The sequence below is a fragment of the Nomascus leucogenys genome, chromosome 12, assembly GCF_006542625.1.
Source record: "Nomascus leucogenys isolate Asia chromosome 12, Asia_NLE_v1, whole genome shotgun sequence".
Classification (NCBI taxonomy): Eukaryota; Metazoa; Chordata; class Mammalia; order Primates; family Hylobatidae; genus Nomascus; species Nomascus leucogenys.
In genome coordinates, this window is record NC_044392.1 from 62,977,702 (window position 1) to 63,001,838 (window position 24,137).

Below are 24,137 nucleotides of genomic sequence, written 5' to 3' on the forward strand. Positions count from 1 at the left end.
CTGCTTTCTGCTTCACAGTTTATAAAGCACTATGAAAGGCAGGAGATCTGCATAATAGGTAGTTCACTGTTCTTATTTTATAAAGTAAAAGCAAACAAACAAAAACAGCCCAGAAAGAAACAGGTGAAGAGAAAGGAGAAGACACTAACAGGGCTTAAGCACTCATGTGTCCTAGGCATCTTAGATCCCTCATCCCACTTTCAAAACCTCCCTGGAAGGAAGTATTATCCCTATTTTATAGAAACGGAAGCTTACAGGCCAAACAGCGTGTCCAAGGTCGCACAGCAACAAAGTGGCAGAGCCAGAAGTTGAAGTACATCCTTTGACCTCTATCTAGTAAATTGAGTGCACCTTCTACAGCCCCACATGAGGAAACCCAATCCCAGAGCGGTAACATGCCCTGCAGAAGGTCACGTAGCTAGTAAATAGCAGGGCTGGAATCTGACTGTAATTCTCATCTGAAGCTTGAAGTGGACAGTCTCTGTTTTAACAAGATGTTTTGTTTGCTGGTGGGAAACAGAGCTTATGGAAGAAAATGAAATGTCACGCATAAATTGATCTGTTTAGATTAGATTTGATAACTTCGGTTGGGGGTATCACTTGCAGGGAGAGGTCCCTAAACTAAAACTCCACAGTACAAAATCACAAAGCGGATGAACAAGTTGGGTAAGAAAAGAAAGAAATACTGGAGGCTATGCTGACCAAAAAACTAAATCTTAAATTTCACTACTCAGCCTTAATTGAGTCTTTAAAGTAACAACTTACTGTTTCAATAAATGACACATTAACATAATACAAAATTTAAAAGATATAACAGATATGATGTGAAAAGTCCCTTTCCTTCCCTCCCTAACCGTTTACCCAGCCTGACCATTATAGAGTATCCAGAAATCTTGATTTGGCCTAAATAGTGTTCTACGTATTTGAAGAGGGTACTCTTTACATAGTGTGATCTGAGAAGTGTGGAAAGATCCAATGCTTTGTAAAAATACATCTCCACTGGCTTGCTTCTACCTTCCCTTTCTACCTAGCAAGAAATTCTGCCAGCGAGAGGTAATCCTTTCTGCTAAACTAAGAGGAGGACATTACTTCCAGAGCTACATAGGAAAAGCATAATTTTGTCTAAGGGCCTTTCTGTTCATCAACCTAATCATTATTTTCCTTTGTCTTTTTTTTGAGATGGAGTCTCGCTCTGTCGCCCAGGCTGGAGTGCAATGGTGCAATCTTGGTTCACTGCAACCTCCACCTCCACGGTTCAAGCAATTCTTGTGCCTCAGCCTCCTAAGTAGCTGGGATTACAGGTGCATGCCACCATGCCCGGCTAATTTTTGTATTTTTAGTAGAGACGGGGTTTTACCACGTTGGCCAGGATGGTCTTGAACTCCTGACCTTAGGCGATCCACCTGTCTCGGCCTCCCAAAATACTAGGATTACAGACATGAGCCCCCGTGCCCGGCCCGTTTGTCATTTTTGTTCTCTCTACTTTCTTCCTGAAAACATACGCCCATCTGGGGAGGCCCTAAGAGACCCTCACTAAGGCTTAACTGATTTCAGGATTTTATTTTATTTATTTATTTTATTTTGAGATGGAGTCTCATTCTTGTTGCCCAGGCTGGAGTGCAAAGGCACGATCTCAGCTCACTGCAACCTCTGCCTCCTGGGTTCAAGTGATTCTCCTGCCTCAGCCTCTCAAATAGCTGGGATTACAGGTATGTGCCACCATACTCAGCCTTTTTGTTTTGATACGGAGTTTCCCTCTTGTTGCCCAGGCTAGAGTGCAATGGCATGATCTCGGCTCACCGCAACCTCTGCCTCCCAGGTTCAAGCAATTCTCCTGCCTCAGCTTTCCGAGCAGCTGGGATTACAGGTGCATGCCACCATGCCTGACTAAGTTTTTGTATTTTAGGTAGAGACAGGGTTTCACCATGCTGGCCAGGCTGAGCCACCGCACCCAGCTGCTAGTGTCCTATAAACATAACTTTTTGGCCAGGCGCAGTGGCCCATGCCTGTAATCCTAGCACTCTGGGAGGCAGAGGAGGGCAGATCACCTGAGGTCAGGAGTTTGAGACCAGCCTGACCAAGTTGGAGAAACCTTGTCTCTACTAAAAATACAAAATTAGCCAGGCGTGGTGGCACATGCCTGTAATCCCAGGTATTCAGGAGGCTGAGGCAGGAGAATCGCTTGAACCCAGGAGATGGAGGTTGTGGTGAGCAGAGACTGCGCCACTGCACTCCAGCCTGGGCAACAAGGACGAAACTCTGTCTCAAAAACAAAACAAAACAACAACAACAGAAACTTTAAAAAAATGTTTACTTTCAGATAGGTAGTAACATTGTGGGTGACTTTTTCTGTCTTTTATCTAGAGCTGTATTAATGTTGCTATACTGTTCACGTAATTTTCTTTAATTATAAAGAGAAGAAAAACCATTCCTTAATAGAGTGGTTTGCAATAACAAACTCAATAGGGAACTCAGTAAAGACTGAGAAGAGGCATTTTAATGTGGCTATTCAGGAGTAGATAATGGCCCTTAATTATATTTCAATAGAGACTAAAACCAAATTATTTGTTATTTGACATTAAGAGGTGACGATAACTGTGCAGATAATTTGCTAGAGGAGTTTGCCAAAAAAGAGTAGAAATAGGACAGAATCATTAGAAAGCAGCAAAGTTGAGTAAAGGTTTTGTTCAGTATTAGAAAGATAGACAAAGTAGGTGTGAGCTCTGCCTCCTTAGCTATTTCTGTTGTAAACCTAGAGAAGACGTGCTTAACAGTGGAGAATTGCTAACATCCTGAGAAAACCTCTTCACTTTCTGTTATTTCACTTTTTAAAAAACAAGTAGAGGCAAAGGGTCTTCCTAAATAATGTTCATGAGGGATCAGTGGCAGGGCATTGGGGAGGGGAGGATGCTGCTTGATTATAAATTCTTTTTTTTTTTTTTTGAGACAGAGTTTTACTCTTGTTGCCCAGGCTGGAGTGCAATGGCATGATCTTGGCTCACCGCAACCTCCGCCTCCCCGGTTCCAGCAGTTCTTTTGTCTCAGCCTCCTGAGTAGCTGGGATTACAGGCACATGCCACCGCACCGAGCTAATTTTTGTATTTTTAGTAGAGACAGGGTTTCACCATGTTGGCCAGGCTGGTCTTGATCTCCTGACCTCATGATCCGCCCACCTCAGCCTCCCAAAGTGCCGGGATTACAGGCGTGAGCTACTGCACCCGGCTGATTATAAATTCTTTACATTTCACCGATGAGCAAAATTTAGTTTGTGTCAAGCTAGCTCTTCTGGAAAACGTGGGGCTTGTGGGAAAACATATCACATTTAAAATCCTGAAATCAGGCCGAGCATGGTGGCTCACACTTGTAATCCCAGCATTTTGGGAGGCCGAGGCCGGTGGATTACTTGAGGTCAGGAATTCGAGACCAGCCTGGCCAACATGGTGAAACCCTGTCTCAACATGGGAACACTTACCTGTAGTCTCAAGAGGCTGATGCAGGAGTATCCTTTGAGCCTAGGAGGCTGAGGCTACGAATGTGCCACTACACTCCAGCCTGGGCAACAGGGCAAGACCTTGTCACAAAAAAAAAAAGGAAAGAAAAGAAATGTAACACCATTGAGGTGAGATAATAAGAGATATTCTGCTACTTTTTTAAAAAATTAAAATTTCGGGCCGGGCTCAGTGGCTCACGCTTGTAATCCCAGCACTTTGGGAGGCCGAGGCGGGTGGATCACGAGGTCAGGAGATTGAGACCACGGTGAAACCCCGTCTCTACTAAAAATACAAAATATTAGTCGGGCGTGGTGGCGGGCGCCTGTAGTCCTAGCTACTCAGGAGGCTGAGGCAGGAGAATGGCGTGAATCCGGGAGGCTGAGCTTGCAGTGAGCCGAGATCACGCCACTGCCCTCCAGCCTGGGCAGCAGAGCAAGACTCCTTCTCAAAAAAAAAAAAAAAAAAAAGGACTTCTTTTAAAGATAGAGATTGACCAAACCTGCTTAGCTTAAGTAGTTGCATATCTAGAGAGTAAGACTGTGGAATACAGTAGGGTTTTGTTGTTGTTATAAATATTTGGTATTACCTTAAAATTACATCCATATAGGCTGGGTGCGGTGGCTCACACCTGTAATCCTAGCACTTTGGGAGGCCGAGCCGGGTGGATCACCTGAGGTCAGGAATTTGAGACCAGCCTGACCAACATGGTGAAACCCCATCTCTACTAAAAATTCGAAAATTAGCTGGGCGTGGTGGCGGGCACCTGAAGTCATAGCTACTCGGGAGGCTGAGGCAGAAGAATCCCTTGAACCAAGAAGGTGGAGGTTGCAATGAGCCAGGATCGTGCCACTGTACTCCAGCCTGGGCAGCGACAAAAGCGAGACTCCATCTCAAAAAAAAAAAAAAAAAAAAAAAATATATATATATATATATATATATCACCATACAATACAATAATCAAACTTTATTTTAAAAAATGTTCTCAGGCTGGGCACGGTGGCTCACACCTGTAATCCCAGCACTTTGGGAGGCCAAGGTGGGTGGATCATAAGGTCAGGAGTTCAAGACCAGCCTGGCCAACATGGTGAAACCCCGTCTCTACTAAAAATACAAAAAATTAGCCGGGCCTGGTGGCAGGCGCCTGTAGACCCAGCTACTTGGGAGGCTGAGGCAGGAGAATCGCTTGAACCTGGGAGGTGGAGGTTGCAGTGAGCCAAGATCGTGACACTGCACTCCAGCCTGGGAGACAGAGTAAGACTCTGTGAGAGATTTTTTTGTATTTTTAGTAGAGACGCCGTGGAGGCTCCATCATAAAAAAAAAAAAAAGTTCCCCATGTGGAAAAAAATTACATTCTGAAAACTAGTAGGAAATTTTTCAATGATCTCTAGAACATTTTGGCATGGATTATCAAAAGATGTTTTACAAGCATGTAAAGAAATTGACTCTAGGCACTAACATGGGTCCACTACGGGCAAGTTCCTTCATTCAGCAAATACTTGTTGAGAGAATTCTGGGTTATAGTTACTGTGCAAGACACAAGGGATGAAGCAGAAAACAAAACAGGCACATTCTTGCCCCTTGTGGAACGCTGGTGAGGAAGACAAATAATAAAACGTATGGTATAATTACAGCTTGTGATAAGTGCCAAAAAAGAAAACCCAGGGATTTATGTGAGCCCATAATTACAGGAACTAGCTTCACTGGGAGAGGAGGCAGTGCTAGAGAAATCCTCTGTGAGGACACAGTAAACTGCTACCTGAGGGATGAATAGAATTCAGGTGGACAATGCGTGTGGAGTGCTACAGAGAAAATCTGAAAACACCATGTGAAAGAGTCATGAGGCAGGAATAAGCTTGCCATGCTAGAGGAACAGAGAAAAAGCTGAGGTGGCTGGAACAGTAAACAGGAGGGAGAGTGCAGATAAGCAGGGGCCACATCACACAGGCAGTAACTAATGCTATTTTCTTTTTTAAAATGATTACTGGACAGGTAGATGAAAGAAATAAAAACACACTGTTGGAGAGAAAACATCATTTCTTTTTTTACCCTTTTTAGGTTCTTAGTTGAGACACTTGAAAACAAGCGTCAGATTAACAAAAGAAAAACAAGTTTATTAACATGCTGTACTCATCAAGTGGGAGAGGCCTCAGTTCAAAAGTATTTATCTCTCCAGGCAGTGGCTTAGGGACCTTGTTTAAATAGTATTTTAACAAAGAACCACGAATTTTTTTTTTTTTTTTTTTTTTTTTTTTTTGAGACAGAGTGTTGCTCTGTCGCCCAGGCTGGAGTGCAGTGGCGTGATCTCGGCTCACTGCAACCTCGCCTCCTGGGTTCAAGCGATTCTTGTGCCTCAGCCTCCCGAGTAGCTGGGGTTACAGGCGTGTGCCACCATGCCTGGCTGATTTTTGTATTTTTAGTAGAGACAGGATAATGCCATGCTGGCCAGGCTGGTTTCGAGCTCCTGGCCTCAAGCAATCCACCTGCCTAGGCCTCCCAAAGTGCTGGGATTACAGGCGTGAGCCACCGCACTCGGCCAGAGCCATGAATCTTACGTAGTGCTGAAACAAAGAAGAGTATCTTTAGGCTTCCAAAAGGCAGGAAAATGTGGGAAGGTAAATTAACAGGAAGAGTAAAGTCTGCTCCTGGATCCTCTAGCACCGCTGAGCTGTTTCTGAGTGGATGAAGGCAGAGTTAGGAAGGGCAGTGTGCCCATGTGTTTTAAGCTTTTAACTTTAACTAAAATCCCCAGTATTTTAGCGAGAAATATTTTGGTTTCCTTCAACACACTAAATTTGTTTTCTGCAAGGTAACTGATCAAAATGGTTGGGATGAACCAGTTATCTTTTTTTTTTTTTTGAGACGGAGTCTCGCTCTGTCGCCCAGGCTGGAGTGCAGTGGCGCGATCTCGGCTCACTGCAAGCTCCGCCTCCCAGGTTCATGCCATTCTCCTGCCTCAGCCTCCCGAGTAGCTGGGACTACAGGCGCCCGCCATCACCCCTGGCTAATTTTTCGTGTTTTTAGTAGAGACGGGGTTTCACCATGTTAGCCAGGATGGTCTCGATCTCCTGACCTCGTGATCCACCTGCCTCGGCCTCCCAAAGTGCTGGGATTACAGGCGTGAGCCACCGCGCAGTTATCACTTCTACAACCAAATTATATCCCAAATCCATCCACTTCCCGCTTTCTCCTCCCTAGATCAAATCACCACCATCTGCCCTGGGCTACTGCTACTGGTCTTGTTTTCACTTTTACTTCCCACAGTCCATCCTCTATACAGCAGCTAGGGTGATCTAAAATGTAAATCAGGCCATTTGAATTCTTTGCTTAAAAATCCTTCAATGGCAGCCGGGCGAGGTGGCTCACGCCTGTAATCTCAGCACTTTGGGAGGCCAAGGCGGGAGGATCGCCTGAGGTCAGGAGTTTGAGACCAGCCTGACCAACATGGAGAAACCCGTCTCTACTAAAAATACAAAATTAGCCGGGCGTGGTGGCACATGCCTATAATCCCAGCTACTAGGGAGGCTGAGGCAGGAGAATCACTTGAACCTGGGAGGCGGAGGTTGTGGTGAGCCAAGATCGAGACCGTGCCATTGCACTCCAGCAACAACAGTGAAACTCTGTCTCAAAAAAAAAAAAATCCTTCAATGGCTTCCCATTTGTCACAGGTTAAGTTTGTCACAGATGCAGAGGTGGAGTTTGGGATTCAACACGTTATTAAGGTTTAACATCTGTGGCAAGGAAGAAAGAGAAATCTGAGTTGGGCTGAGGAAGAAATCAGTGATGCAGACCAAAAATAGCCTTGGCCAACCTATCAAGGAGCTCTGAAACGAGTATTATCTGTCAGAATTGTTAGGTTAAAATAGCTGGGGCTTTATAACCCTGCTCACTTAGTCTTTAGAAGTGGTCTGCTCTAGGAAGGGTGTATCCTTAAGCAGTGAGGCTCTCTGTGTCTGGGGCAGATCCTGAAAGGGCTGTTTGGTGACTACACTCTTCACATCTGGGCATCAAGTCCTTCCTTAAAGGAGGATATGGATGGTACATCTTTTGTCCATCTCACCACTGCATTTAGAATAAATGGCCTTGCCAGGCACATTGTGTGAGTCTGTAGTCTCAGCTATTGGGAAGCTGAGGGGTGAGGATTGTTTGAGCTTCAGAGTTCCAGGATGCAGTGTGCTATGATTGCTCCTGTGAATAGACACTGTACCCTAGCCCAGGTGACACAGGGAGACCCCATCTCTAAAAATATAAGTGAGTAAATAAAAGAATTTCAAGACCTTACATAATCTAGTTTCTGTCTACCTTTCCTCTACTTGCCTTTGTTCACATTTTGCTCTAGGTACACCGCCCTCCTTGTTTCTTTAAGCCCATCCCTTCCTCAAGGACTTTGTGCTTGCTGTTCCCCTTGCCTGGAATGGTATACTCCCAGTCTTCACATGGCTAGTGCCTTCTGAAGTTGTGTGCCTTTCTCTTCATTATTCTGTTTAGTGTTGCTCCATTTCACTTTGCTCATAAAATGATCTGAATTTTTATTTACATCTGTCTCATCAACTAGAATGTAAATTTCATGAGAGTCTCAGTGTGGTCTGTTTTTTCCACTTCTCTAATCCCACTCAGTACCTAGAACACAGTAGACCTCCACAAATATTTATGGTTCTTTTTTTTTTTTTTTTTTTTTTTTTTTTTTTTTTTTTTTTTTGAGACGGAGTCTCGCTCTTTCACCCAGGCTGGAGTGCAGTGGCGCGATCTCGGCTCACTGCAGGCTCCGCCCCCCGGGGTTCACGCCATTCTCCTGCCTCAGCCTCCCGCGTAGCTGGGACTACAGGCGCCTGCCACCTCGCCCGGCTAATTTTTTGAATTTTTAGTACAGACGGGGTTTCACCGTGTTAGCCAGGATGGTCTTGATCTCCCGACCTCGTGATCCGCCCGCCTCGGCCTCCCAAAGTGCTGGGATTACAGGCGTGAGCCACCGCGCCCGGCCATATTTATGGTTCTTTTACCTTTTTTTTTTTTTTTTTTGAGACGGAGTCTCGCACTGTCACCCAGGCTGGGGTGCAGTGGCACGATCTCAGCTCACTGCAACCTCCACCTCCTATGTTCAAGCAATTTTCCTCCCTCACCCTCCAGAGTAGCTGGGATTACAGCCATGCACCACCACGACTGGCTAAATTTTTTTTGTATTTTTAGTAGAGACAGGGTTTCACCATATTGGCCAGGCTGGTCTCAAACTCCTGAACTTGTGATCTGCCCGCCTCGGCCTCCCAAAGTGCTGGGATTACAGGCATGAGCCACTGTGCCTGGCCTGTTTTTTGTTTTTTTTTAAAAGATGCGATCTTGCTCTGTTGCCCAGGCTGGAATGTGGAGGTGTGATCATAGCTCACTGTAACCTCAAACTCCTGGGCTCAAGTGATTCTCCTGCCACAGCCTCCCAAGTAGCTAAGACTACAGGCATGTACCACAACACCTGGCTAATTTTTAAAATTTTTTGTGGAGATGAGGTCTCACTAGGTTGCCCAGGCTGGTCTCAAACTCCTGGCTTCAAGTGATTCTCCTATCTCGGCCTCTGAAATGCAGAAAGGTACATTGAATGATACTACAGATAGCTACAGTTTTAGCTAACTGAATTTTGTCCAAATAATATTTATTAGTATTAAGGTTAACCTGAAGGGAGATCTCTAGTTGGCTGATACAAGTCTGTCTGGTCCTGTCAAACAGTTAAAAGTAATGATTTGTATCAGAAATGTTGTGATCATCCAAATTTCTGATGACACAAAGCTGAGAGTATTGATGGCTAAAATATTGGATGATGGGTTTCAGATTCAGGAGGACCTGAAAATTCATCAACAGAATGGACAATGAATTGTGGCATATTATTCAAGCAATAAACTATTGTACAGCAATGAAAGTGAGTGAACTACTGCTATCAGAAACTTCACAAAGAAAATGTTGAAAGAAATAAACCAAACACACACAAAAGAGTATAGATTGCATGATGCCACATGTATGTATGTTTCCAATACAGGCAAAACCATTCAGTGGTGTTAAAAGTCAGGACTGGTTCTCTATAGGAAGGAGGAAGGGGGCCTGAGTTAGGCTTCTGAAATGCTGGTAATAACTTTCTTGACCTGCGTGGTAGTTATATAAATATGTTTACTTTGCAAAAATTCATTGATCATTGATATGTGCACTTAGGATTTGTGCACATTTTATATGTGTATTATGTTAATTAATTTATTTGTTTTTTGAGATGGAGTTTTGCTCTTATTGCCCAGGCTGGAGTGCCATGGTGTGATCTCAGCTCACTGCAACCTCCACCTCCCAGGTTCAAGTGATTCTTTTGCCTCAGCCTCCCAAGTAGCTGTGATTACAGGCATGCACCACCATGCCTGGCTAATTTTGTATTTTTAGTAGAGACGAGGTTTCACCATGTTGGCCAGGCTGGTCTCAAACTCCTGACCTCAAGTGATCTGCCCACCTGGGCCTCCCAAAGTGCTGGGATTACAGGCGTAAGCCACGGTCCCTGGACTATTATATGTTAATTTTAAAGTTAAGAGTGAAATAGACTTGGGAGATTTATTTAACTAAAAACTCCTGTGTAGTTCCTGATTTTGAATAAAAGAATTTTAACATTTTGCCAGTTAGTATCATAGTTGCTTTTCATTTGGGGTAAATAGTTTTTATTATGTTGAAGTAGTTTCTTTTGATTTTCTTTCACAGTTTTTATTAGAATGGCTGCTGAATACACTATAACACCTATTGCTGCAGGGATGGGGGCAAGGGGTATTTTCATGTGCTGCTACTGAAATATGAAGTGTTATAGCCTTTTTGGAACGCAGTCTGGCAACAGCTATTATTTTAAATATACCCTTTGGCCAGGTGTGGCGGCTCACGCCTGTAATCTCAGCACTTTGGGAGGCCGAGGAGGGCGGATCACCTGAGGTCAGGAGTTTGAGACCAGCCTGGCCAACATGGTGAAACCCTGACTCTACTAAAAATACAAAAATTAGCCGGGCGTGATAGCACATGCCTGTAATCCCAGCTACTCAGGAGGCTGAGGCAGGTGAATCACTTGAACCCGGGAGGCAGAGGTTGCAGTGAGCCAAGATTGTGCAACTGCACTCCAGCCTGGGCTATAGGGTGAGACTTGGTCTCAAAAAATAAAATAAAATAAAGTAAAAAATAAATAAAAATATATATACCCTTTGACCCAGCAATTACAGTCCTGGGAATCTATCCTCTGAAAAAAAAACATTAGTTTCAATAAAACAATTGCAGTAAAAACACTATAGGACATATGCACAAGGACATTTGTTGCAGCATTTTAAGTGGCAACACACACACACAAATTGTAAATACTATGGATGTCCATCAATAGAGTGATGGTTGTAAAAATTATAGTACATTCACATTTTGGCACTTCCATGAAAAGGAATGAATTTGTACTCTACCAGTTGACTTAGAGGGATTTTACACACAAAAATGTTTTGAGTAAAAGGCAAAAAAGTAGTCACCTTTTAAATGACAAAAAAAAATCTGCATTGAATATGTGTGCATTTGTATTTGTCTATATGTGATTATATGAGCATAGAGAAAAATATTAACAACTAGGTTGATAAATTGATTATGGGGGTGGAGGGGACAGCTGATGGGGTAGTAGATGAGGACGGGGGATGGTAGAGTCAAGGGAGAAAGAAAAAGTAAAATAAGAACCAGAGGATTTTTTGTAATCTCTATATGAGCCGGTAATCTTGTATTACAGGTAAAAAATCAAATGCAGTCTTAGGGGCATTGATATATTATACTGTCACCAAATCAAAGGACATAATAATCCCAGTGTGCTTTATGCTGTTCACATCAAATCTAGCATATTAATTTCTGGACAGCACACTAAAAACAAAACAAATAACACCCTACTTGTTGCTGCCAAAATAAGTAAATTGTTTTTCTTATAAGAGGAATGGTCAGCCAGGCACGGTGGCTCACACCTTAGGAAGCTGGCTCCAACACTTTGGGAGGCTGGCCAGGCACGGTGGCTCCAACACTTTGGGAGGCTGAAGTGGGAGGATCCTTTGAGCCTAGGAGTTTGATAGCAGCCTGGGCAACATAGGGAGACCCCATCTCTAACAGAGAAAAAAAAATTAGCTGGGTATGGTGGCTCGTGCCTGTGGTCCCATCTGCTTGGGAAGCTGAAGTGGGAGGACTACTTGAGCCCAGGAGATCTAGGCTGCAGTGAGCAGTGATCACACCACTGCACTCCAGCCTGGGTAACGAAGTGAGACCTTGTCTCAAAGAAAAAAAAAAAAGGAGGAATACTTAAAAATCAGGCAAACCTGGGTTCCAATATTATATCAGCCACTTACTTAGCTGTGCGGCCTTGGGAAAATTACTTAATCCCTCTATGCCCCAGTTTCCTCATCTGTACAATGGGGATAATTACAGTGCCGATCCCTCAGGGTTATTGTAGAGTAATTAAAACCATCTATTTGTTTCCTTTTTTTTTTTTTTTGTTTTTGAGACAGAGTCTCGCTCTGTCGCCCAGGCTGGAGTGCAGTGGCGCGATCTCGGCTCACTGCAAGCTCCGCCTCCCGGGTTCACGCCATTCTCCTGCCTCAGCCTCTCCAAGTAGCTGGGACTACAGGCGCCCGCCACCACGCCCGGCTAATTTTTTGTATTTTTAGTAGAGACAGGGTTTCACCGTGGTCTCGATCTCCTGACCTCGTGATCCGCCCGCCTCGGCCTCCCAAAGTGCTGGGATTACAAGCGTGAGCCACTGCGCCCGGCCTATTTGTTTCCTTTTTTAAAAGGAAGTGGCATCTAGAATAAACTTAATAAAAATCTTCTTCTTCTTCTTCTTATTTTGAGATGGAGTCTCGCTCTGTTGCCCAGGCTGGAGTGTAGTGGCATGATTTCGGCTCACTGCAACCTCTGCTTCCCAGGTTTAAGAGATTCTCCTGCCTCAGCCTCCCGAGTAGCTGGGACTGCAGGCACCCACCACCATGCTTGGGTAATTTTCATATTTTTAGTAGAAACAGGGTTTTGCCTTGTTGGCCAGGCTGGTCTCGAACGCCTGGCCTGGTGATCCGCCTGCCTCAGCTTCCCAAAGTGTTGGGATTACAGGCATGAGCCACGGTGCCCGGCCAAATGTTTTCACTATTAAAGTAAATATTTATTGTGAAACTTAGAATTTACATATAAACAAGAAAGTAAAAACATAACCATAATCTTACCTTCCAGAGTTAAACATTAACTTTTGGATGTTCATGCATTACCCAATGCTATCTGAAAAATCATTATGAGACCTGGTAATAGCTTAATTGGCACAAATTAGCAGCTACCAGCATGTGAAGGGTTGTCATATGGAAGAGAGGTAGATATATATTCTGTGAGGCTCCAGAGAACCACAGGAAGAAGCAAGGGTTATGATGAGAGCTGTCCAGCAATAGATTAAGCTGCCCAACACCATATGGAGCTCCTTGTTATAACAACTGAGTTTTTGGCTTGCAACCATTTGACAAAAAAAGTTATGGAAAAGATGTCAAGTTGAATGACCTCTAAAACTCTTCCTAACTCTAACTTTTTTTTTTTTTTTAGACAGAATCTTGCCCTATCACCCAGGCTGTAGTGCTGTGGTGTAATCTCGGCTCACCATAACCTCCGCCTCCTGGGCTCAAGCCATTCTCCTGCTTCAGCCTCCTGAGTAGCTGTGACTACAGGCGTGCACCACCACACCTGGCTAATTTTTGTATTTTTAGTAGAGATGGGGTTTCACCATATTGGCCAGGTTGATCTTGAACTCCTGACCTCAAGTGATTCACCCGCCTGGGCCTTCCAAAGTGCTGGGATTACAGGCGTGAGCCACTGTGCCCGACCATAACTCTAACATTTTATCATCAAGAAATGCTTGCTATATGTATACATACATTAGATTCACAGCCTGCATAAGAGTTTGTGTGATTTCTTACTTAGTAAATACTGAATGGTAAGGACAATTCCAAATTCATCCCATGAAAGTTAATAGGGAATTCCCAGCAGGTCATAGGTCAGATAGAAAATCTGTCCTTCGTGAAACGCTGAGGACGTGCAATTCCAATTAAACCCACTCAATCTGGAGAAAGAAATCAAAGGGAGGGGGTGGGCCTGGAAAGAGTACATCTTATCTTCAGGTACTGTTTGTTTGATTTTTTTAATACTTGGGGTTTGTTTCTGGGAAGAATTCTTGACCTGGCAAAAATTCATAGTAATTACTCAGGGGAAAGGAAAAAGAAGAAACAAACAAACAAAAAATACATTAATGTGGTTGGAAAAAAAAATCTAAGAACATGGTGTTGGTGGGAGAGAAGACTAAAGGTTTGTGGAAGACCCACCCAAGTGCTTTTGATGTTTGACCAATTATTATCTTATTGTTCTTCCTGCTATAGATACAGCTGCAATTTATGTAACAGGATGTTTAAAAAGATTAAAGAGAATCTGTAGTAGGGTTCTGAGATGATAAGAGTCCCTAGAATATGCATTTATGGACGTTTAGAATATAAGTTCCTGTACATTCTTAGAATAAACCATCTATTTGTTTCCCTTTTTAAAAAAGAAACAAGCAAAATTTGTATTTCAGTATGGCTGCTTCCTTCCAGCAAGTGATATGGAATAACAGACAAAGACAGCAAACAAATAACAGAGCAAAGACAAGTTGGTGGTGGTTCAAACTGTGGCCCATGCCGGTTCTTAATTAGCTTTGAGCTTTCAGTCTGAAATGTTTTAACTCTACATTGTACACGTGTTTGGAATTTATTTGGATTCAACCTGTTCATCAGAAAATGGATTATTCTATGATACAAGCAGGATCATTGTGTGAAATTTATGACTGCAATCACCCAATGTGAAGAAGAAAGTTTAAACATTGTTTTGCTAGAGGAGTTTTCAAAAAAAAAAAAAAGTGTCCTATAGATGTCCCAAACATACAGAGTGACTTACTGGCATTTAAGTCTTTCTGCCATGTGGAGTGCTATCTTAAATGATAAGTTGGCACTGGGCACTTGATAAAAGGGCATTGGGGCATATTCTCCAAGTTTCTGATGTTAGTCATGAATTAATTGCTTGTTAACTTTAATTCTCCTAGCAACCTAGGCTAATACCTACTGCATACTTGCTCTCTCTCTCTCACTGTATTTCTGTGCATGTGTATGTGTGTAATTTTTTTCTGAACTTGTTTCTGTTTGATAATAAGTTACAGACATGATGCCCCTTTCCCTTAAGCACTTCAGTGTATATTTTCTTTTGTTTTGTTTTGTTTTGTTTTTTTTTTGAGACAGAATTTTGCTCTGTCGCCCAGGCTGGAGTGCAGTGGCATGATCTCGACTCACTGCAACCTCTGCCTCCTGGATTCCAGCTATTCTTCTGCCTCAGCCCCAGGGTAGCTGGGACTACATGCGCATGCCACCATGACCAACTAATTTTGTATTTTTAGTAGAGACAGGGTTTCACCTTGTTGGCCAGGCTGGTCTCAAACTCCTGACCTCGTGATCTGCCTGCCTGGGCCTCCCAAAGTGCTGGGATTAAAGGAGTGAGCCACCACGCCCCACCAGTGTATATTTTCTAAAAACAAGGATATTCTCTTTCATAACCACAATTGTAAAAATTAAGAAATCAATATTGATTCAATAATATTTTCTAACCTATAGACCTCATTTGAATTTGCTCAAATGTTCCAATAATGTCCATTATGGTAAAATAAATTCTATATCATAGGCCGGGCACAGTGGCTCACGCTTGTAATCCCAGCACTTTGGGAGGCCGAGGCAGGCAGATCACGAGGTCAGGAGATCGAGACCACAGTGAAACCCCGTCTCTACTAAAAATACAAAAAATTAGCCGGGTGTGGTGGTGGGCGCCTGTAGTCCCAGCTACTCGGAGAGGCTGAGGCAGGAGAATGGCATGAACCTGGGAGGCGGAGCTTGCAGTGAGCCGAGATCGCGCCACTGCACTCCAGCCTGGGCGACAGAGCGAGACTCCGTCTCAAAAAAAAAAAAAAAAAATTCTATATCATACATTGTGTTCAGTTGTCAAGTGTCTTTAGTCTCCTTTAATCTGGAATAGAATTTTCCACACTTCGTCTTTCACAACCTTGACATATTTGAGGAGTTACAGGCCAGTTGTTTTGTAGAGTGTCCCCTAACTTGGGTTGTCTGATGTTTCTTCATGATCACATTCAGATTATGCATTCTTAACAGGAATAGCACAGAAGTGATGTTGTGATCCCTACATAATATTAGTTGACTTGCGCCATTACTGTTGAAGTTAACTTTGATTACTTGGTTAAGGGGATGTCTACCAGGTTTCTTCACTTTAAAAGGACTATTTTTCCTTTTTTTTTTTTTTCTGAGACAGAGTCTTGCTCTGTCACCCAGGCAGGAGTGCAGTGGCATGATCTTAGCTCACTGCAACCTCTGCCTCTCGGGTTCAAGCAATTCTCCCGCCTCAGCCTCCCAAGTAGCTGGGATTACAGGTGCCCACCATCACACCAGCTAAAATTTTTTGTATTTTTAGCAGAGGGGGTTTCACCATGTTGGCCAGGCTGGTCTTGAACTCCTGACCTCGTGATCTGCCTACCTCAACCTCCCAAAGTGCTGGGATTACAGGCATGAGCCACCGCACCCGGCCTTTATTTTTCCCTTAATAGTTAACAAATATTTTGTTAGGAGATACTCTGAGACTATGTAAATATCCTCTTCCTCTGGCCGGGTGCCGTGGCTCATGCCTGTAATCCCAGCACTTTCGAAGGCCGAGGAGGGTGGATCACCTGAGGTCAGGAGTTTGAGACCAGCCTGGCCAACATGGTGAAACACCGTCTCTACCAAAAATACAAAAAATTTAGCTGGGCATGGTGGCAGGCACCTGTAATCCCAGAATCCCAGCTACTCAGGAGCCTGAGGCAAGAGAATCACTTGAACCAGGGAGGCAGAGGCAGAGGTTGCAGTGAGCCGAGATCGTGCTGCTGCACTCCAGCTTGGCAACAGAGCGAGGCTCCGTCTAAAAAAAAAAAAAAAAAAAAGGCCAGGCACAGTGGCTCATGCCTGTAATCCCAGCACTTTGGGAGGCCGAGGCGGGTGGATCACCTGAGGTCGGGAGTTTGAGACCAGCCTGGCAAACATGGTGAAACCCTACCTCTACTAGGTGGCAGGTGCCTGTAGTCCCAGCTACTCGGGAAGCTGAGGCAGAAGAATCACTTGAAGTCGGGAGGTGGAGGTTGCAGTGAGCCAAAATTGCACCACTGTACTCCAGCCTGGGCAACAGAGTGAGACTTCATCTCAAAAAAATAAAAATAAAAATAAAACCAGAAGGAAAGGAAACATGTTTATGTATTATAGGGCATTAGGAAAATATCTATTTTCCTGTTTATGGGTTTAGATTTAGGGATCTTAAACTCCAATTATTTCAGAGGACAGGCTATACTATATATGCGTGAAGCAATTAGATATAATAGGGAGGAGTAGAGACTGTGGGGGGTGGGGAATGGAAATTGCATGCCTCTTTTTTTTTTTTTTTTTCAAGATGGAGTCTTGCTCTTGTCACCCAAGCTTCAGTGCAATGGCACGATCTAGGCTCACTGCAACTTCCGCCTCGTGGGTTCAAGCAATTCTCCTGCCTCAGCCTCCCAAGTAGCTGGGATTACAGGTGCCTGCCACCATGGCCAGCTAATTTTTGTATTTTTAGTAGAGATGGGGTTTCACCATGTTGGCCAGGCTGGTCTCCAACTCCTGACCTCAGGTGATCCACCCAACTCGGCCTCCCAAAGTGCTGGGATTACAGTCGTGAGTGCTGCACCCATCCGAAATTGCATGCCTCTTCTAAAGACATTAAAAATAATTTTAAGGGCCGGGCGTGGTGGCTCACGCCTGTAATCCCAGCATTTTGGGAGGGCAAGGTTGGTGGATCACCTGAGGTCAGGAGTTCGAGACCAGCCTGACCAACATGGAGAAACCCCGTCTGCACTAAAAATACAAAATTAGCCAGGCGTGGTGCCACACGCCTGTAATCCCAGCTACTCGGGAGGCTGAGGCAGGAGAATTGCTTGAACCCAGGAGGCAGAGGTTGTGGTGAGCTGAGATCACGCCATTGCACTCCAGCCTGGGCAACAAGAGCAAAACTCTGTCTCAAAAAAAAAAAAAAAAAAATTTAAAACAGCAACAACAATAACACAGGGTGCTAATCAAAGATGTCTGTGGGCTGAATTCACTTCAAAGGCAGCTCTCATTTGTGAACTTTAGTTTAGATTTTACAATTGTCTTTGTGAATTAACATTTGCCCTTGAAAGGTGTGTTTGCATGTGTGGATCTAGGTCAGCGTGTTCCAACAGTTACTGGCTGGACAATTTTAAGGATAAAGAAGCATATTTGTCACTCACAGTGGTGAGGAAACAAACACTTGGAGGGCCCATGTACCCACCTGGGCTCTTCTGTGGCCTGGAACACCAAAAGCTATGACAAGTTTGCGAGAGTTGTCTGAAGCATTTGGGTTTTTTTTTGACCAAATAACTCAGACTTGGAGAATGAACCACTGGGAGAGGCAAGAGAGAGTTCCCAGGATGAGACCAACTCTGTGGATAATGACTGGAGGTTCCCAAAGGTAGGTGGATGACCACGCAGCAGAAGTTAGGAAATGGCAGGACTGTCAGACCTGTGGGTAGGGTAAAAAGATTATAAATTAGGTTTTCTACAAGGCACCCCCCTGGGAAGGAAGTAATATCTTGTTAGCTTTCCTGGGACAATCAGAAAGGTCATTTAGCAAGACCACCACTGATACACTAAAACTTGGATGTACAAAAAATCCATAACTTGATCAATTAGTATGACTAATCTCATTTTGTTTCCCAACACCTGACTTCCTCTTATGGTGGTAGTTGCAGGGCAAGGGACTCATTTTGCTCGCCTCCCTTGTAGAGCCTTTGTGGTAAAAGTTCATTAAGCTAAAACCATAGTGACATGAGAAATTTGAGAGTGGAATATAGACTTTATTCTTAAAGCAGTGAGTCTGTGTGGCCATGAGTCTAAGTTCCTAATGAATGAGATTAAGTGAAAGTATTGATGGGACTTCTAGGAAGACAGCTTAAATAGAACTCCTACCTATCAAATGCACTATAATTGCACAACCAGAGCAGATTGTGTTATGTTTAATTTTTCCCTCTTCCTAAAATATTATTTCCTTACGTTACTTCAACCATTCACTAAGTCTAATAGACTTATACTGTCTTATGTAGTGAAGGTGTGGAGAATAAGGGGATAAAGAATTAAAGAAAAATGTGCCTTGCCTCACATTTACTCTTTTGCTACACCCATCACAGGGAATAATATCCTACAAAGAAAGTGTGTCCAGGAGTTTGGGGCAGTGATCTGCAATTAAGTGAGTGGGGACCCATGATGGAGCAGATGGTTGGGGGAGAGCATTTGATGCACCCAGGAACAGCGTGCAGTTTCCAATTACTAGGGTGATAACTCTGAAGGGACATAAACCAATAACCCTCCACCTACACTAGAGTAAGGAGAGAGGCTAATTCTAGCAGTAGTCATGCTAAGTGGTATTCTTTTTTCTTTTTTTTTTTTGAGACAAAGTCTCACTCTCTCGACCAGGCTGGAGTGCAGTGGCACGATCTCGGCTCACTGCAACCTCCGCCTCCCAGGTTCAAGCGATTCTCCTGCCTCAGCCTCCCAAGTAGCTGCTATTACAGGCGTGTGCCACCACGCCCAGCTAATTCTTGTATTTTTAGTAGAAATGGGGTTTCACCATGTTGCCCAGGCTGGTCTGGAACTCCTGACCTCGTGATCCGCCCGCCTCGGCCTTCCAAAGTGTTGAGATTACAGGCATGAGCCACCGTGCCCGGCCCCCTATTCTTTTAGTGTGCATTAAAACCACATAGGGGATATGACTGTTACTACATTGGTAAAATGTTATAAGGGGGCTGGGCGCGGTGGCTCACTCCTGTAATCCCAGCACTTTGGGAGGCCGAGATGGGCGGATCATGAGGTTAGGAGAACCAACACCATCCTGGCTAACACAGTGTAACCCCGTCTCTACTAAAAATACAAAAAATTAGCCGGATGTGGTGGCGGGCGCCTGTAGTACCAGCTACTCGGGAAGCTGAGGCAGGAGAATGATGTGAACCCAGGAGGCAGAGCTTGCAGTGAGCCGAGATCGCCACTGCACTCCAGCTTGGGCGACAGAGTGAGACTCCGTCTCAAAAAATAATAATAATAAAAAATAATTTCAAAAACTGTTATAAGGGGATGGAAGATGACTATTTGCTCTTCAACAGCCTTTCCTTAGCCTACAACAGCTTTGTTTATCATTATTTTTTTTTTTTTTTTGAGATGGAGTCTTGCTCTGTCACCCAGGCTGGAGTGCAGTGGCAGGATGTCAGCTCACTACAACCTCTGCCTCCGGGGTTCAAGCCGTTCTCCTGCCTCAGCCTCCCAAGTAGCTGGGATTACAGGTGCATGACACCACACCCAGCTGATTTTTGTATTTTTAGTAGAGACGGGGGTTTCACCATGTTGGCCAGGCTGGTCTCGAACTCCTGACCTCAGGTGATCCACCCTCCTCGGCCTCCCAAAGTGCTGAGATTACAGGTGTGAGCCTTCACGCCCAGCCATGCTTATCATTACTGTTAATAGAGCGTATGAGACTATAACTAAAATAATCATAGTTTCCAATTGAAAAATTTTTGAACTTCATGATCTGTGGAATAAAGGACTTATGAGATAAAATATGAAATCTGGACCTTTCCAGATAATTTAGGACATATCATTGCCCCAACCAAAACACATAGGCAAACTAATGGGCATGTATTAATAATTACCTTTACACTCTTGAAATTGTAATTTTGACCTCCCTTAATTTAGAGGCTCATTAAGGAAGGATTAAGTTTATGTTGCTATCTCTTGAGTAAAGTTTCAAAAGTAAGGTTTAAATCAGGGAATGGGTCAGAATAGCTATATTCTCTTTTTCAGTTCTGGGTGGTTTTTTTTTTTTTTTTTGAGACGGAGTCTCGCTCTGCTGCCCAGGCTGGAGTGCAGTGGCATGATCTCAGCTCAGCTCATTGCAACCTCCGCCTCTGGGTTCAAGCAATTCTCCTGCCTCAGCCTCCCAAATAGCTGGGATTACAGGCACGTGCCACCACACCCAGCTAATTTTTTGTATTTTTAGTAGAGATGGGGTTTCACTGTGTTAGCCAGGATGGTCTCGATCTCCTGACCTCGTGACCTACCCGCCTCGGCCGCCCAAAATGCTGGGATTACAGGCGTGAGCCACCACACCCAGCTTCCTTTTGCTTTTTAATCATTATAGATGATTTAGGAGGTTATTTGCTAAGTGAAGACCAGCCCTCCTGAAATTTTTTCCCAGTTTTCCTAGACCTAGATAGATGCCCAACTGCTTAACATATTCTCTTCGGTTGGTTCTCCTCATATCAAATATCAACTTGCAAAATATTCTGAGAAGTGAGATAAGCAGTGTCCACGTTCTCCCATGAAGGAGGCTAGCAAAAATAAACTAAGGCCCCCTGCTTTAAGGGTAAAGGTCATATTCCACTCTCCAATGTTTCTATTATTTCAGCCTAGTGAACTTTCACCCACAAAAGACTTTCTTTGAACAGTGTGATCAAAAACAAAAACAAGGTCTTTAATTTTTTTTTTTTTTAGATTGTTTACTTACAGTTAAACCTTTAGACAGGAGGCCAACTCTCAGTGGTCACTTTCAAATAGGTTTACTTTGGACTGGCGAGATTTTTAAAAAATCCACAACTTTCAAATAGACATGTGAATGATGCCAGTATTCTTGACTTTATCTGTTTTTCTGAAGTATTTACTCTCTCTAAGGGAACACCTTAAGGGAGTACTATGGATTTAAGAGAATGACTTTAATGGGGACTCTGTCCCAAAAAAAAGGCCAGGTGCGGCGGCTCACGCCTATACTCCCTGCACTTTGGGAGGCTGAGGCAGGCGGATCGCCTGAGGTCAGAGGTCAGAAGTTTGAGACCAGCCTGACCAATATGGAGAAACCACCCTGTCTCTACTAAAAATACAAAATTAGCCGGGAGTGATGGCGCATGCCTGTAATCCCAGCTACTCAGGAGGCTGAGGCAGGAGAATCGCTTGAACCCAGGAGGCGGAGGTTGCGATGAGCCGAAATCACACCATTGCACTCCAGCCTGGGCAACAAGAGCGAAACTCCATCTCAAAAAACAAACAAAAAAGGCAAATCTATTTTTTATATTCTTTGATAAACAGCATAGGGAACTATACTTAATGTGTCTCAGGACATTTTAAATCTAGTATATATACATTTGTTGGCATTTGAAGAGTAAGCTTCAAATATCTACAAATTTTACTCACATGGGAGAGAAAAGTTAATGCCTTCATTTATTCATATGTTGGTTCAAAGAAGGTTTGACAGGCGGAGTGCGGTGGCTCACACCTGTAATCTCAGCACTTTGGGAGGCTGAGATGGGCAGATCACGAGGTCAGGAGATCCAGACCATCCTGGCTAGCGTGGTGAAACCCCGTCCCTACTAAAAATACAAAAATTAGTTGGGCATGATAGCATGCCTGTAATCCCAGCTACTCCAGGGGCTGAGGCAGGAGAATCACTTGAACCTGGGAGGCAGAGACTGCAGTGAGCGGAGATTACGCCATTGCACTCCCGCCTGGGCAACAGAGCAAGACTCTGTCTCAAAAACAAACAAACAAACAAAAAACAAAGAAGGTTTGACTCTCTGCATATCTTTTATTTTTGTCTCAATCATGTCTTAATGGACCCATTTTATTTAAAATTCCCTCAGCTCAGAGATAATCAACTCTTTTCAGTTTGCTGGGACATTCCCAGTGCTAAAACTGGAATAAGTCCCACACACCAGGAAATCCCTCTGTTCGAGAGTCAAGACTGCAGCTATTTAGCCCAGATAATTAATCCCAACACTTTGGGAGACCAAGGCAGGTGGATTACGAGGTCAGGAGTTCAAGACCAGCCTGGCCAAGATGGTGAAACCTCGTCTCTACTAAAAATACAAAAATTAGCTGGGCGTGGTGGCGGGTGCCTGTACTCCCAGCTACTCGGGAGGCTGAGGCAGAGAATTGCTTGAACCCAGGAGGCGGAGGTTGCAGTGAGCAGAGATCCTGCCACTGCACTCCAGCTTGGGTGACAGAGTGAGACTCCATCTCAAAAAAAAAAAGAAATCTATCACGTCCCCCAATTTAAAGAAACTTAAAAAAAAATGTAGAGACGAGGTCTTGCTATGTTGCTCAGGCTGGTTTCAAGGGATCCTCCTACCTTGGCCTCCCAAAGTACTGGGATTAACCATGTGAAGCCACAGTGCCCTGCCAATGCCATCCCTACCAGCAGTTTTTTTTTTTAAATCTTCAAACAACACATCTTCTCCCTATTCAACATTTCTCATATTCTTTTATAATTGTGATTACTCTCTTCTGAATACATTTTTATTTGACCATATTCCTCTTAAATTGTAGTTTCTAGAAATAACCAGCAGAGTAGAGTGGATGCGTCCCCTCTTTTGTTCTAGAGTCTATGCTTCCTTTAATTCAGCCTAATATCTTAATATTTTTCTTGGAAGTCATTAATGTCGATTAAGTTCTCATCTACTAAAACTTAGAAGCATTTTTCTCATGTACTTCTGTTAGGCTATATTCCTTATCTTGTACTTGTGCAGTTATTTTTTCTTAGTTTGAAGTGCAGGATCTTACATTTAACTTTGTTAAACTTAGTTTTCAAACTCTCTCTGTTTTTTTAAAATCACCTATTCCCAACTTTGATTCCTAGGTTTGATGAACACACTTTCTAGGACTTCATTCATGTCAGTTACAGAATTATTAAAAGGACAAATTGGAAACTTTTCTTTATGTTTATATTAATCCATTAATTAATTTTTACTTACAACAATTTAATGCATTTCTGGTTAGCCTAACTTACTAAGAAAAACTCATATTTCTTTACTTCATCTAATACAAGGCTAATGTGATGGGAAAGTAAAGTCAGCAACAATAGATACTGCTTTGTGATGATAAAGTATTTTGCTACTTCCATCAAAACCATAGACTTGCCAGGCGCGGTGGCTCACGCTTGTAATCCCAGCACTTTGGGAGGCCGAGGTGGGCGGATCACGAGGTCAGGAGATCGAGACCACGGTGAAACTCCGTCTCTACTAAAAATACAAAAAAATTAGCTGGGCGTGGTGGTGGGCGCATGTAGTCCCAGCTACTCAGAGAGGCTGAGGCAGGAGAATGGCATGAACCCGGGAGGCGGAGCTTGCAGTGAGCCGAGATTGCGCCACTGCACTCCAGCCTGGGTGACAGAGCAAGACTCCGTCTCAAAAAAAAAAAAAAAAAAAAAAAAAAAACCATAGACTTGCTTTCTAAGCCACGTTTTTCCACCAAAGATGGTATTTCCTATTGCTATGATTTGAATGTGTCTCCCAAATTTTATGTATTGCAAACTTTAATCCCCAATGCGTACGTTGATTAGAAGTGGGGCCTTTGGGATGTAATCAGGATTAGATAATAGGTAAGTCATCAGGGTGGGGCCTCCATTATATGACTGGTGGGTGGCTTTAAAAGAAGACGAAGAGGGCCAGGCGTGGCGGCTCACGC

At 43.7% G+C, this 24,137-nt stretch overlaps 2 long non-coding RNA genes across 2 annotated transcripts in view; one reads left to right on the forward strand and one right to left on the reverse strand.

Moving 5' to 3' along the window:
- LOC105738395 overlaps positions 1-15,230 on the forward strand; it is a 59,001-nt gene extending 43,771 nt beyond the window's left edge. Inside the window, exon 3 of the long non-coding RNA XR_001114198.2 lies at positions 13,081-15,230. This is a non-coding gene — a long non-coding RNA (uncharacterized LOC105738395). The remainder of the gene's footprint in view (positions 1-13,080) is intronic.
- Positions 15,231-17,631: 2,401 nt separating this feature from the next.
- LOC105738416 overlaps positions 17,632-24,137 on the reverse strand; it is a 57,223-nt gene continuing 50,717 nt past the window's right edge. Inside the window, exon 3 of the long non-coding RNA XR_004032691.1 lies at positions 17,632-18,159. This is a non-coding gene — a long non-coding RNA (uncharacterized LOC105738416). The remainder of the gene's footprint in view (positions 18,160-24,137) is intronic.